Source organism: Schistocerca nitens, chromosome 2 (assembly GCF_023898315.1).
Source record: "Schistocerca nitens isolate TAMUIC-IGC-003100 chromosome 2, iqSchNite1.1, whole genome shotgun sequence".
Lineage (NCBI taxonomy): Eukaryota > Metazoa > Arthropoda > Insecta > Orthoptera > Acrididae > Schistocerca > Schistocerca nitens.
The window spans coordinates 328,726,398-328,743,486 of NC_064615.1; positions in this window are offsets into that span (position 1 = coordinate 328,726,398).

Consider the following 17,089-nt stretch of genomic DNA (forward strand, 5'->3'; position numbering starts at 1 on the left):
TACATAGAATTTCAAGTCTAATCATTTATATAACCGCCCATGGTGTATCCGTTTACAAGTTACATGCACATCCGACCATGTCTCCTGGATGCTTCGTTTTTTTTTCTTTCTTTTTTTCTTTTGTCAGGCAGTGTATATAAAAAGAGGAAACAAAGAATTATTATAGAATCCAAAAAATCTGCCAATTAGCTGCTCGTGTAAAGAAAAGAAAGAATATAATCATACTTAAAGGCACACACTGCAACCGGTTTAGTTGCGTAGTCAACACTACTGCACTACTGAAGGCGATAGTAGGCAGAGGTCGCGGTTTTATAGGTGGGGTGAAATCCTGTATTTTTCTATTCCTACCTGACTGTGTTCGCAAAAGGATTATCTTCTTCGGCGTATTTTATAGTTACATTTGTTAAACATGGTATGATATTTAAAACAATTTTTTAAAAATTTAAAAAAAATTAAGCACTTTTTAAATTTCAATGTCTATTACTCTGAACGAGGGCAACGGCCTTGCAGCTGATTCACGCGAGATCACCGCAGTTAAGCGCTGTCGGGCGTGGTCGGCACTTGGATGGATGACCGTCCAGGCTACCATGCGCTGTTGCCATTTTTCGGGGTGCACTCAGCCTCGTGACGCCAATTGAGGAGCTACTCGACCGAATAGTAGCGGCTTCGGTCAAGAATACCAGCATAACGACTGGGAGAGCGGTGTGCTGACCCCACGCCCCTCCTATCCGCATCCTCCCCTGAGTATGACACGACGGTCGGATGGTCGCGGTAGGCCACTCGTGGCCTGAAGACGGAGTTACTATGAACGAGGAGGGAAATTGGGGCGGGTTGATTCATAGGTACATGAGGGTGTGAATGAATTGAACAAGAAAATAATTTATTGGGGTAAAAATTTAGTATATCTAAGCAATATCGAAAAGGAAGGAAACTAACTGCATAGTAGGTTAGTATAAATGAATGCGAGATGCAGGCTGACGTCAGGGGTCAAAGAATTTCCCATGGGACGCAGCTGTTAGAGCACGATTTCCTTTTAGCATGCCGCGCTATAGGCAGCAGTCAGATATTGCAGATGAGCTCGATGCTTATGTGTGTTTTGTTCGTTCAGCAGTTCAGCAGTTGATTAGAGTCCTTCCTGCCTGAGACACAAATGTCCATCTCTTCTAGTATGTATAAGCATCTATCTTTTTGCTTAAATGTTTGAGAGGAGCGAAAACAAGACTCCCTGGAAATTATAAGATGGACTTTTGTCCGAATTTTGGCAGCCACAGGAAGAGTGGTAAATAAACAAACGAGGTATCAAAGTAACCACTGGTAGGTCTAGTTTTGCAAAAAAAAGTTTAATTGCTTGAAAGTAAGCAGCGTAATTAGTAATACGAGGCAAAAAGTTTGTCTGAATTTACAGTCATATGAAGAGAGTAACATGGGCAAATGGGGTATGAAATTGACCACCGTCAAATCTATTTTTGCAACGATGTTTAATTGCTTGAGAGTAATGAGGGTAGTTAAGAAAAACTTAAAAGAGGCGAATTCTCGTCGAAGTCTTGCAGGTAAAAGATACATTGGTGTGATATTTGTCTGTCAATAAAGAAACTGAAATAAAAAAATGAAAAACGTCAAATGTTTGCGGAATGATTTGTCTAGAAATAAGAAATGATATAGATTAGAGAAACATTTCATGCACCTTTGAATGATGCTCGAAACCGTATACAGCTAATGAGGTGCCAATTAGGAATTTAAGGTTCATTGTTTAAATCAAAATCTTAGAATTTTAAACAGTGCTGGAGTATATTTGTCAATTGTATTATGTAGGGTATGCAGTCTCATTCTCTGTACATAATTTCGAGCACCATTCGAAGGCCTATCATATGTTTCTCTGCTCTATTTTATTTTTAGTTTTACAAAACTCAAATCATAAAACATTTGACATTTTTAAAAGTAGTTTTCAATGATATGATTCCCCTTTACAATAAGTGCGCGTAAATCAGTTTTATCACTTCTGCATTTTGTGCCTTCAGTAGGGTTACCAACACAACGAAAACCACTTGCAGAATGTGCCAGTAGGTGCAATTTTATTGTTTTTAGGGTTCTGTAGCTCAATCGGTAAAAATGGGACCCTGATAAGTTCACTTTGTCATCCGTCTGTCAGACTGTCCAGTTGTTAAGAATCCTATTCCTCGAGAACGAGTTGACGGATCAGGTTGAAATTTATAAAAACTAAAACTCCGCCCGAACAGGCCACGAAGGCCCAACGGTGCCGATCGGCCGCCGTGTCATCCTCAGCCCACAGGCGTCACTGGATGCGGATATGGAGGGGCATGAGGTCAGCACACCGCTCTCCCGGCCGTATGGTAGTTTACGAGACCGGAGCCACTACTTCTCAGTCAACTAGCTCCTCAGTTTTCCTCACAAGGGCTGAGTGCACCCGGCTTGCCAACAGCGCTCGGCAGACCGGATGGTCACCCAAGCAGCCCGACAGCGCTTAACTTCGGTGATCTGACGGGAACCGGTGTTATCACTGCGACAAGGTTGTTGGCTATGTTGAAATTTATGCCACACACTAATGTCTACGGTCTCTTGACGATGTAAAAAACTGAAGCTTCTCTGCCTGTGCAGTTAAAAGAGACGCATATTTATGCTACATATTTTGATACTCGTTAACTGCCTCATCAAAACCTATACAGTGCTTCCCGTTGGCCTAGTATCATAAAATTCGGCATAAGGAAGGTTTTACAGCACAAATCAAGCAAAGAACCCGAAAATTGTGAACTATCACACGAAAAAGATACTTTTTGCAATGTTAGCCAACTGTCTGTCTTTCAGTCTGTTAAGACTCCTCTTTCTCAAGAACGGGTAGACGTATCAAGCTGAAATGTATGTCACATACTAAAGTCTAAAGTACGTCAATGCAGTCAAAAGACACGGCCATTTATGACACATATTTTAATATCTTGCTAGTATCGATGTCGATGAAGAGCAAAAACTTTCGAAATTCTCTTTTCCCGGTTTGGATGAATTATCTTTATACATAATTGTTCAGTTTGTATGCGACTGATGGACGTACCCATGTCTGTCATAGACCAGATGAGTGGTCCATCCTAGAGTGCGTTGGTCCACGGCACCCGAGTGCCACCCCAAGCTTCATGGTGTGGGGAGCCATCAATTACAACTCATGGTCGCATATGGTGTTCCTGCAGTCTTAAGTAACCAGTTTCCGCTACAGTGCACAGGTGCTTCTACCATTTCTCCGACAGGAAGATGTTGTGCCCTTTCAGCAGGAGAATTCACGTGAACACACGGCTATTGCGACGCACCGTACGCTTTGCGGTGAACAACTGCTCTGCGAAATATGACAACTAGATTTCTCGCCAGTTGATGAAGCAAGAACTTACTCGTCCTCCAGGTCCTGTAACAACCATTGGTGAATTGCAACAAAAGGTAAAAAATGCTTGGGAAAGACTATCGCAGGATGAAATTTGGTACCATTTTGATCGTTGGCATGCGAGAATACACGCCTGCATCGCAGCTTTGTGGAGGGAGGAGGTGGTAAACAGTATACTGATTCCGACAGATTGGGAACACTTTACTTTGTCGTACATGTTGAAAGGGTCCTGTAGCCACCTTTCATTGCCAACTCTCGTAGTGGTCAAGTCGGCAAAGAGGTTTCCGCTACTGGTGAGAAATCCATGTGCGTTAGGTTGGTGGCGGAAATGGCATCCTGGGGTTTTCCGGTCCACGCGGAGCGTGGAAGAGGCTGGAGAAGCGGGAGGCAGTCTTCCGCCGGTACGGGAAGCGTACACAGCTGTGCTCCAGTCGAAGAAGGGTGAGTTGGACTGACCGCGTGGCGCGTTGTCACATAGAGAGGGAAGCTTTTAGCTTTTGGTCTCGAGTTTCGTCTTATAAAGATTTATTTGCTGGGTTGCAGCAGGGAATGCAAGGCTTTTGTAAACTTTCAGTTTGATTCCCAATGCAGTCTTGACTTTGATCCGTGAGAGCACAAAGGAGTTGCATATGTTGAATTGCCCTCGGTTCAGTGTGAATGTTTATGTGCCTACAATTGTGTGTGTATGCTTCTAATCTTTTCCGGATCTTGGTAATTTTTGTGTATTTGTGAATTTTCTTTGTCTCATGTGATTAAAATTTGGCCACGATCCATAGAAATTGTCTCCGCGGACCGAGTGGGCACGCGAGTCTGTTATGAAACGTGTCGTATTTCACAAGCAATTGTACATAGCATGCAACAGCAGGCTATAGATGCACTACATCAATGTTTTAAGGAATAAATAATTTTGCCTTCAATCTTATCTTGTGTACCGATGTTACGTCGCCGTTACCTTCGCCATTTACCTTGTAGTTTTCCTTGTTGGCCCACCTATAGCGTTTCCATGTGCACAGGTGTAGTGATTAGTGTCCCTTTTTTTTATCTGAAACAAATGCTCTGGAATAGATCGTGTTTTCACGAATCTTGCTGCAGGCTGCACTTACGCATGGTGTTCACGCCCTATTTACTTTACTCAATATTTGATTCACGGGAAGAATGCCTGGATCATATTAATAACTACATCCCATTCTTTATCAATGACTTTACAATGAATGTTCTTTTGTGAGTTTTTCTTATTAATAAATTAAGTAATTTTCCGACTCAGTGCTACCTCTTTTTGTCGTGTGGCTAGAGTTGGTGGCGACCCTATCTTTTATATTGATTTCAGTGTCAAATAGCATTTTCTTATTCAAAGTGCGCGTGGCTCTTTTAGCTATCAGGATACATTCAAAGGGCGCTTCATGCTTCTTGCACATAGCGTCCTTTTATTCACGCCACTTACAATGTTTCGTTTAGTTTGAACTTGTTATCATACGGTCGCCCGGTCTAGTGCGGCAACTCTATATGGCATCGACTCAAAAGGTCGTTGGAAGTCCCCCCTGCAGGAGTATTGAGCCATGTGTCTATAGAAGTCCATAGCTGCGAAAATGTTGCTGGTGTAGGTTTTTGTACACGAACTTGCCTCTCGGTTGAGACCCGTATATGTTCGATGGGATTCATGTCGGTCGATCTGAGTGGCCAAATCATTCGCTCGAATTTTCCAGATTGTCCTTCAAGCCAATAGCGAACATCTGTGGCCCAGTGAGATGACGCAGTGTCATCAACAAAACTTCCATCGTTCTTTTGGAACATGAAGTACATGAATAGCTGCAAATGGTCAGCAAGTAGCCGAACCTAACCATTTCCAGCCAGTGATCCGTGTAAACACAACCCACGTCATTGCTGAGCCACGAACGGCTTGTATAGTGCCTTGTTGACAGCTTGGATCCGTGGCTTCGTGGGGTCTGCGCCACACTCGAACCCTACCATCAGCTCTTACCAGTGTAATCGGAACACATCTGACCAGGCCACGCCTTTGCAGTTGTCTAGGGTCCAACTGATATGGCCACGAGCCCAGGAGAGGCGCTGCAGGCCATGATGTTCTGTTAGCAAAGGCACTCGCGTCGATCGACTGCTTCCATAGCCCATTAACGCCAGATTTCACCGCACTGTTCTAATAGATAAGTTCGTCGTTCATCCCACATTGACTTCGGCGCCTATTTCACTCGGTGTTGCTTGTCTGTTAGCACTGACAACTCCACACAAACGCCGCTGCTCTTAGTCGTTAAGTAAAGGCGGTCGCCCACTGTATCGTCCGTGATGGGAGAAAATGCCTCAAATCCGGCTCGCACAGAAAAATTTAAGTGCTCGTTTTTCCCGCACGCCGTTCGAGAGTGGAAGGGTTCAATGGTTCGAATGGCTCTGAGCACTATGGGACTTAACATATGAGGTCATCAGTTCCCTAGAACTTAGAACTACTTAAACCTAACTAACCTACGGACATCACACACATCCATGCCCGAGGCAGGATTAGAACCTGCGACCGTAGCAGTCGCTCGGTTCCACACTGAAGCGCCTAGAACCTCTCAGCCACCGAGCCGGCAGAGTGGAAGAGTAAGGAGACAGCTTGAAGGTGGTTCATTGAACCCTCTGCCAGGAATTTTATTGTAAATAGCAGAGTAATCACGTAGATGTAGATGTAGAAATTTGGTATTGTCGGCACACTCTTGACGCTGTCGATCTCTGAATACTGAATTCCCGAACGATTTCCGAAATGGACTGCCCCATGCGTCTAGCCCCAGTTACCATTTTACGTTCAACGTCTGTTACTTCCCATCGTGTGGCCATACTCACTTCGGAAAACTTTTCACGTGAATCAGCCGAGTACAAATGACGGCTCCACCAATGCACTGCCCTTTTATGCCGTATGTACTCGATAATTTTTTTGAAAAATTGTGGTAAGTACTATGGGACCAAACTGTTGAAATCATCGGTCCCTAGACTTACACACTACTTAATCTAACCTAAATTAACTTACGCTAAGGACAACAACACACTCATGCCTGAGGGAACCGCGCGAACCGTGACAAGGCGGCCCAAACCGCACAGCTACCCCGCGCGGCTGTACTCGATACTGTCGTCATCTGTACATGTGCATATAAGCGTCCCATAACTTTCGTCACCTCAGTGTGTACTCCTACTGTGGTGAACCACCTGTAACGTCACTTGACAATAAAATGACCCTGTCCTTGCAGGCGTTGTATATTTCTCCGGCATTGTACATGAAATGGAAATGAGCGTTTGGCGTCATTGGCCGGGAGGCCCTTTGCGGGGCAGCTCCGGCCGCCTTGGTGCAGGTCTTATTGCAGTCGACGACACATTGGGCGACCCGCTCGCCGGATGGGGATGAAATGATGATGAAGACAACACAACACCCGGTCTCTGAGCGGAGAAAATCTCCTTCCCAACAGGGAATCGAAACCGGTGTAACGTATTACCATGTTTACGACGCTCTTCGAGCCATATACATTATCTAGCATTTCTAGCTGCTTCTGTCACACAATTAATGATAAAAATTCAAAAATTCAGGGTCGCCACCAGCCCAAGCCCTTCCTAACCATTTAGAAAAAAAACGGAGCTGGAAAATTATTAGTTTAATTACTTTAATAATTTAATTACTAGTACGCAAATTTCTTTAAGCAGCCAGATAAATAGCACTCCATGTCGAGCATGAAGCAACTTGATAAATTCAGGAATGGAAATCAAAGTAAGGAGGTAAGATCCACACCAAAGAATTTATCTTTCACGTAAATTATTTATTGTAACTAAATATTTGGCTGCACATCCTAACTACACATAACTGGTGCCTGACTCGAAATATTTAAGTAAGAATTACGTGAGAATGAAACAGAGCACAATTTAACTACAGCAAGAAGAAACACAGAAGAGGGGGTTGGGAGACAATTATACTATCATCTCCTTTGCATTAATACCATAAAAATATCTAAGTGAGATTTGCATTACGATTCTACGCATGCTCTATTCTGGACAGAGGTTTAACCAATACACAAGGCTGTGCGATAATTATTTAAAATACTAACTGCGTCTGCTGCTTGCAAACGGCCGAACTAGAGCACGTGGTGCATTGTGACTCAAACTGTTGTGCTGCTTTGTAGAAAGCGCACGAAAGAACAGATATTCTTGCAGAAATTGTAGCTCATTAAACAAGCAAACTGTTAAAATATAGCCTATTGCGGTGCCGTGGTGAACCAGAAGGGTCATTGATTGCCAAACACGTTGCACAAAATCGACACACAAAGACAAAAGCAATTTCCACAAAATATAAGATTAAAAGTCATTAAAAAAATAACTCGCTTCACACGCTTCAAATAAGCTAAAGTTCTTAAGTATTTTACCAGTTAAACATAACGACGTCCTAACTCAACCTGATTCCTATCACCTGAAACCCCCCTTAAGAGCTACGATCCGTACTCACCAAGCGTTCGACGAAGAGTGCCCCTTTCTCTTTAGAGATTACCTAGGTCCCCATGCAGCGGAAGCTACCAGAGGGGTAGCCCTCCGTCACCAACCTCACACACAAAACCAGCGTTCGACACAGCCTTCGACTAAGATGAGTAAACCTTTCTGTTCAGGTATTGGAATCCTAAGTTGGTCATCCTGTGCTCTCCTTTGAACGAGAAGCAACATCGTCTGCTCCCAGCAGACGATGACCAATTCAGCGATTCCCATAAAACAAAACCGAAACCCAAATTAAAACACACATATAATAATCAATAGGCCTTATTTGAGTGCTCAGTCTTTCTGGAAGAGTTAATGAATTGAGCTAAAATCAGGTAGTAAAATGAATAGGTTGTACCGAATTTGACAAGCGTCTTATGAAACGACTTCACAGAGACGTTTCACCGGGCCCGTAGGACGACAATCCGTCACGCTGACCACTCAGATGTCGGGGCGGACGGCAGTGTATATGAATGGCAATTACGCTGTGCTTTTATATTTTAAAAGTGTGTATTCCAAATTTATGTTAATGTCAATAGCTAACTGAGATGTTGAGAGTCCAAATCGGAAACGCTGCTCGGTGCCGGATACGTCCGTTCGTGTAGCCCTGAACAGCGCGTGTTTAAAGCCTCGTGTGCAGTCGTGGCCCGATCTGATCCCAATTACAGACGAGCCAGGCCATAGGGCGTCACCGCCGAGTGCCAGCAGCGACAGAGAGGGCCAGAACGCCGATAGCCCGTGACGTGTGGCGGCCGGCGGCTGGCGAGCGCTGCTCGTCCCATCCGGCTCCATACAGCCGCGACGCCAGTGCGATAAGAGGCGACCCCACGCTGCCGCCGCCGCAGCCATAACGGCGGGCCGCCACACCGGGTTGCGTGCCACGCAGGCGCTACGTCTTGCCACTATCGACTCGAGGACGCCAACCAAACGAGATAACAAACGGCCCGCATACAGTTTTTCCTTGTAGTCGTCAAGGACGGAAGACTTCCAGTCTTGCCCTAGTCGTTCTCAGCCACGTTGCCTACACGAAGTTTCATCGTCAGCTACCAAAAATGTAATATTATGTTTCTTTTCCGGTCTATAACAGTGACTATTAGAATATACTCTTTGAAATTCTCGTAACAGCGGGGATGAAATACAAGGAGCGAAATTTTACCTGCCGCTTAGGCCAAAATCATGAGAGTCGAAGAACGTGAATGGGTTGCAGTAGTCGACAAGAGAGTGAGATGGGGTTGAAGCCTCTTCCAGATGTTATTTAATCTGCACACTACACAACGAGTAAAGGAAGGCGAGGAGAAAATTGGGAAGATGATTAGAGTTCAGGGAGAACTAATAAGAACTTTGAAATTTGCCAATGACACCGCAGTTCTCCCAGAGACGACAGTGAATTCATAGAGAGCGTATCGCACTTATGCGATTTTAGGTCAAATTTTTCGAGTGTACAGGTTTCGCGTTTAATGTAATTTTAAGTGTGTTTCTCTACTATATCAATAGTGCATACCTATATTAGTGCCCCACAAAACGTTAGTGCCTCCTGTGATTTGTATTTAGTAGTATATATTCGTTATTATTTAGCTGAATTTCGTAAATAAATTTGTAAACAACCATGAGTGCGAAGTGTTTGAGCTGCCGGAAAAAAGTTAGTTCTGGAGCGCTATGCAGCTGTTGTGACAGATGGTTTCATTGAGGAGACTATAGTGGCATGGGAATTGGGAAAGTAAATGAGACCATTCCGCGGTATTGCTAAGTATGTTCAAGGGACAGGAAAACAGCTGAACAGGAAGGGAAAATGAGAGCTCTTAAGGCTGAACTGGACAGTTCCAGGGAGGAACTGATGAGGTTAAGGGTGAAGAAGGGTAAATACGAGTGGAAGGTAGTAGCAGGGAGCAGGGGCCACTGAAAAAGAACAGTATGTGATGGTTTCATCGTTAGCACAAAAATAGATTTGCCTTGCTACTTCACTGAAGTAAGGAAGAGGCTTAAGCAGACACAGGCGTTCTTAATACCGGAAAGACTTTCATTAGCAAACCAAATTTTCAAAAAAGGAGAGTAGAAGATAAGTTCTGTTGCTAGGAAGTAGCCACGGAAGAGGCTTTCATGCAATATGATCGGCTCCAGATGAACTCCTCTGTAAGGAGGTTCCTGTTGATGACATCGGTAGGTGGGATTTCACTAGGAGTGGCCTGCATCTCAATAGGAAAGGAATTGGTAGATTGGCCGGAATGATAGAAAAAATCTTTAAGGAGGGCATTGAAACTCATGGGAGTACCTCTTTTTTAGGCTAACATCAGTGTCCAGTGATCCCACATTAAAATGAATTACGATTAATGAGAAGAAGCTCAGACTGAAACGTCCCCTTAGAAAAATTTAAAAATGACAGTGCTGGAAAACCTCTTACGTTATTTGATTTTCAAACAGCTGAGCAAAACTGTACGTACTCAGACATTTCTCTCTTTACTTATTCTGATCATCACTAAACTGACACACAATGTTTTTAGCACTGTCAGCCGGGGTGAGCGAGCGGTTCTAGGCGCTACAGTCTGGAACCGCGCGACTGCTACGGTCGTAGGTTCGAATCCTGCCTCTGGCATGGATGTGGGTGATGTCCTCAGGTTAGTTAGGTTTAAATAGTTCTAAGTTCTAGGGGACTGATGACCTCTGACGTTAAGTCCCATAGTGCTCAGAGCCATTTGAGGCATTTTTTGTGCCTGTGAGCTAAAACTAAATAATGGCACTCTTATAATGGTATCTGTGTATAGATCACCTCTGGGAAATTTTCAGCTGTTTTCGAAAATCTTAGATTCTTTACTGTGATATCTTTCAGACAGGGGAAGCAAATTATTATTTGTGGGGATTTCGGTGTAGATTTTCTGAAAGAATCTGATAGGAAGAACGACCTTGAAGTATTACTCAATTCTTTCTGTTTAACATCCGTTACTGATTTTCCTACTCGGGTAGTACGAGGAAGCAGCACACTGTTAAGCAAATAAACATTTTTTCTGTTAAGAATGGTTTTTCTGCTCATGAAGCCCAGTTAGTTACAGTATATAACATAACTCCACACAAAAAGCAAAACAGTCCTCCAAAATGATGTGTTCTTTTAACGATTCAACATTTGCAAATTTTAGGGAAAGCTTGCAACAGTTAGATTGGGGTTAGTTGTACTCGGAACCTGATAGTAATTTAAAAATTAACTTATTTCATTATATGTTTGTGAAAATATATGAAAACAGTTTCCCTAAGATAGCAGTGAAAGATGATTGTAAGAAACCACGTAAAAAACCATGGCTTACTAAGGGCATGCAGATATCTTGTAACCGGAAAAGGGAAATTGATATAACAGCAAGAAAAAGTAATGACCCAGAAACAGACAAATATTATCAGAACTAATGTGCTATATTAAGGAAGGTTATTAAAACTCCAGAAGTATGTGTGTTACATCTTAGATTAGCACCTCTCATAATAAAATTAAAACAATTTGGAATGATGATGAAAGGGAAACAAGACAACACAGAACACTGGGAGACTGTATTACCATCATACTGAAAGAAAAGTTTATTAACAAGAAGTCAGAAGTTGAAAATATTTTCCATAATCACCTTTTAAATCTTGTGGAGAAATAGGATCCAGATCTTCATTAGACAAGGTAAAGCTCTACTGGATGCGAGAATACCTATGAAATTTGATGAAACTGAAATTCTACCCACCTCTTCCTCTGAAATTAGGAAAATAATAAACTCTCTCAAAATTAAAAGCTCGCATGGAATAGATGGAATTTCCAACAGAGTACTAAAAGTTGTTCCCAACAGATGAGTAGGATTCTCGGCCACGTATGTAATAACTCACTGAAACAGGGAATTCTCCTGATAGACTGAAGAATGCACTGCAAAAAAAAAAAAAAAAAAAAAAAAAAAAAAAAAAAAAAAAAAAAAAAAAAGAGGGGACAGGTCTGATGCCAGCAACTACCGCCCGATCTCATTTCTGACAGCTTCACCCAAAATTCTTGAAAAAGTAATGTATTCAAGAGTAGCTTCACATCTCTGTAAAACGAAAGTATCAGAAAAATGTCAGTCCGGTTTACAGAAAGGCTTTTTATAGAAAATGCTATACTTTCTTTCACTGATTAAATATGAAATGCTCTGAATAACCGAAATAACCCTTTGGGATTTTTCTGATCTCTCAAAGGCTTTTGATTGTGTAAGTCAAGAAATTCTTCTAGATAAGTTTAAGTATTGTGGTGTGACTGGGACAGGGCACAAATGATGTAACTCATATTTAACAAGAAGAGTGCACAATGTTGAAATAAACAGTTCACTCAAAGCGGAAAAATCAGTAAATTCCGCAAACTGGCTAGATATCGCGAACGGAGTCCCAGGGGATTCGGCCTTGGGTGCCTCATTGCTTTTAATGTGTGTTAATGGCTTACCACTCTATATTAACGCAGATGCAAAGCTAGTTCTCTTTGCTGATGATACACATACAGTAATCACATCCAAATAACAATAATTAGCTGAGAGAATTGTAAATAATGTCTCAGAAAAATTAAGATTTTCTCTGCGAACAGGCTCTCACTAAACATAGTGTATACGCTACTGCACAGTAAACAGCATAACAGCAGTAATACATATAGAATTTGAACTTAAGCCTGTCGCTAGGGCAGAATATTCGTAATTTTTGGGTACATGTGTTGATGAGAGATTGATTTGGAAGAAACACATTGATGATTTATTGAAACGTTTGAGTTCACCTACTTACGCTATTAGAGTTATTGCAAATTTTAGTGATAAACGTATCAGTAAATTAGCTTACTATGCCTATTTTCAATCACTGCTTTCGTATGGCATCATATTTTGGGGTAATTCATCATCAAGGAAAGAAGTATTCATTGCACAAAAGCGTTCAATCAGAACAATAGTTGTAGCCCACCCAAGATCATCTTGTAGACATTTATTTAAGGAACTACGGATACTCACAGTAGCTTCAAAATATATAGATTCACTTTTGAAATGTGTTGTTAATAACCCATCCCACTTGAAAGGCAATAGCAATGTGCATAACTACAATACTAGGAGAAAAGCTGATCTTATGTATTCTGGAATAAATCTAACTTTGGCACAGGAAGAGACGAATTATGCTGCCACAAAAATCTTCGTCTATTTACCAAATAGCGTCAAAGGTCTGTCACATAGTCAACCAACATTTAAAAGCAAATTAAAACAATTTCTGAATGACAACTCCTTCTACTCAACAGATGAATTTTTAGATATAAATTAGTAATCACGCATTAATTAAAAAAATTGTGATATGTACAGAAACTTTTGTTAAACTCACGCGTTCCACATCATTACGAACTTTTGTATTCGTGTTCTATGAAAAAGTATTAATTTAATCTAATCTAATCTAGTATAATCGAAGAGCAACTGAACGACGTGGATAATGTCTTCAAAAAAGTTATAAGATGAACAGAAGTTGTTGTTGTGCTCTTCATTCCGAAGACTAGTTTGAAGCAGTTCTCCACTTTAGTCTTTTCTGTGCAAGCCCTTTCATCTCCGAATAACTACTTCTTTTTTCTCCGATTCGATTCAGTACCTCTTCATTACTTATTCGATCTTCATGTCTAATTATAAGGGGCGCTCAAAAAGAGCCTTTCTAAGGGGATCAAAAATGGCGTAATCACAGGTAGAGAGGTCCGGACTGTATGAAGGGTGGCCGAGGACCTCCCATTTGAATTTCTGCAGGAGTGCCGCGACTGTGTTGGCGGAATGAGGCTATGCATTGTCGTTGAGCAGAATGGCCCCACGGGTGAGATTGCCTGGTCGATTTGATTTGATCGCTTGGTGAAGGGTGGCCAAGGTTTGCGAGTAACGCTGGGCATTCAGTGTTGTCCCGTGGTGCAGGAAGTGGACCAGAAGGGACCCATCTTGGTCAAAGAAGAACGTCAAACGATTCACCTCGGACAAAGGACGTCCAGCTGTACGTGCGGAACTGGTTAACATCGCAGCCCCGGGAATTTTATGAGACAGTTATTCACCGCCTTGGGTCACACTGGGACAAGTGTCTCAACAACCAGGGTCAATATTTCTAACATACAGGTACTGGTTTCTGTAATTATGCCTCCGGCTAGTTTCTTTTTGAACACCCTTTATACAGGGTGCTCCATTGATCGTGACAGGGCCAAATATCTCACGAAATAAACGCGAAAACGAAAAAACTACAAAGAACGAAATTTGTCTAGCTTGAAGGGGGAAACCAGATGGGGCTATGGTTGGCCCTCTAGATGGCGCTGCCATAGATCAAACGGATATCAACTGCGTATTTTTAAATAGGAACCCCATTTTTTTACATATTCGTGTAGTACGTCAAGAAATATGAATGTTTTAGTTGGACCACTTTTTTCGCTTTGTGATAGATGACGCTGTAATAGTCACTAACATATGGCTCACAATTTTAGACGAACCGTTGGTAACAGGTAGGTTTTTTAAATTAAAATATATAACGTAGGTACGTTTGAACATTTTATTTCGGTTCTTCCAATGTGATACATGTACCTTTGTGAACTTATCATTGCCGCCCGGAGTGGCCGTGCGGTTCTAGGCGCTACAGTCTGGAGCCGAGCGACCGCTACGGTCGCAGGTTCGAATCCTGCCTCGGGCATGGATGTGTGTGATGTCCTTAGGTTAGTTAGGTTTAATTAGTTCTAAGTTCTAGGCGACTGATGACCTCAGAAGTTAAGTCGCATAGTCCTCAGAGCCATTTGAACCATTTTTGAACTTATCATTTCTGAGAACGTGTGCTGTTACAGCGTGATTAAATACCACAATGCTCAAAATGATGTCCGTCAACCTCAATGTATTTGGCAATACGGGTAACGACATTCCTCTCAACAGCGAGTAGTTCGCCTTCTGTAATGTTCGCACATGTATTGACAATACACTGACGCATGTTGTCAGGCGTTGTCGGTGGATCACGTAAGCAAATATCCTTCAACTTTCCCCACAGAAATAAATCCGGGGACGTCAGATCCGGTGAACGTGCGGGCCAGTGCTTCGACGACCAGTCCACCTGTCATGAAATATGGTATTCAATACCGCTTCGATGGTCCGAGTGGCCGTGCGGTTCTAGGCGCTACAGTCTGGAGCCGAGCGACCGCTACGGTCGCAGGTTCGAATCCTGCCTCGGGCATGGATGTGTGTGATGTCCTTAGGTTAGTTAGGTTTAATTAGTTCTAAGTTCTAGGCGACTGATGACCTCAGAAGTTAAGTCGCATAGTGCTCAGAGCCATTTGAACCATTTGAACCAATACCGCTTCAACCGCACGCGAGCTATGTACCGGACGTCCCTCATGTTGGAAGTACATCGCCATTCTGTCATGCAGTGAAACATCTTGTAGTAACATCGGTACAACATTACGTGGAAATCAGCATATTTTGCACAATTTAGATTGCCATCGATAATTTCGGGGCCAATTATCCTTCCTTCCGTAATGCTGCACCATACATTAACCCGCCAAGGTAGCTGATGTTCCACTTGTCGCAGCCATCATGGGTTTTCCGTTGCCCAATAGTGCATATTATGCCGGTTTACGTTACCGCTGTTGGTGAATGACGCTTCGTCGCTAAATACAACGCGTGCAAAAATTTCTCTTGTGCCCAGTGGCAGAACTCTACACGACGTTCAAAGTCATCGCCATGCAATTCCAGGTGCATAGAAATATGGTTCGAGTACAGTCGATGTTGATGTAGCTTTCTCAACACGGACGTTTTTGAGATTCCCGATTCTCGCGCAATTTCTCTGCTACTGATGTGCGGATTAGCCGCGACAGCAGCTAGAACACCTGCTCGGGCATCATCATTTGTTGCAGGTCGTGGTTGACGTTTCACATGTGGCTGAACACTTCCTGTTTCCTTAAATAACGTAACTATCCGGCGAACGGTCCGGACACTTGGATGATGTCGTCCAGGATACCGAGCAGCACACATAGCACTCACCCGTTGGGCATTCCGATCACAATAGCCATACATCAACACGATATCGACCTTTCCCGCAATTGGGAAATGGTCCATTTTAACACGGGTAATGTATCACGAAGCAAATACCGTTCGCACTGGCGAAATGTTATGTGATACTACGTACTTATACGTTTGTGACTATTACAGCGCCATCTATCACAAAGCGAAAAAAGTGGTCCAACTAAAACGTTCATATTTCTTTACGTATTACACGAATATGTAATAAAAAATGGGGGCTCCCATTTAAAAAAACGCAGTTGATATCCGTTTGACCTATTCCAGCGCCATCTAGCGAGCCTACCATGGCGCCATCTGCTTTCCCCCTTCAAGCTAGACGAGTTTCGTTCTTTGTGGTTTTTCGTTTGCCGCTTATTTCGTGAGATATTTGGCCCGGTCACTATCAATGGACCACCTTGTATATACGTTCGTCTTTAAAACCACGTTTCAAAAGACTGTGTTCTCTTCTTTTCTGAACTGTTTAGTGTCCACGTCTCATACCGTAAAAAGCTATACTCTACAAAAATACCTTCAAAAAAAGCCTTACGAACATTTAAACTTATATTCGATGCTACAATTTTCTATTTTTCAGAAATGATTTTCTTTGTATAAGCAGTCCGCGATCTATATTCTCTCTGCTTCTGCCATCCTCAGTTATTTTGCTGGCCAAATAGCAAAACTCATCTATTGCAATTAGTTTTGATGGGAGACTCCACCTGTTATCCAAGGGTACCTGCGTGGGTTAGTAGGTGTACAGCAGTACAGATGGGATAGTAATTATATGGATTGCCATACTGATACGACATGTGATTAATATTTTATTCCTCAAACGGTGATAACGGTGTGAACCGTAAGCAGCAGATATAATAAAAGACAATCAAACAATTCTGTGTCACGCATTTAAAATCATTTTCTGTCAGGAAGCATCTGCAAAAAATTACTTATTACTCTATGTAACCAAAAGCACTTATTTCAAAATTTAAAACATAGTCATCGTATTCCTTGATTGAACTGAGATCTCTTAACTTCCCAGACGAAGCCAACCAAATTGGAGAGCCTACGAGTCCAAAAGTCTCTCTTTCTGAACTCTAGATAGGAGCTTAAAATTGGCTAATCAGCGGGAACTGTTCCCCCACTCGGCCTTTCCTTAATTTTATTTCACAAACAAAGTACAAAATAACGAACTGAGGCTCCCATCTTACAC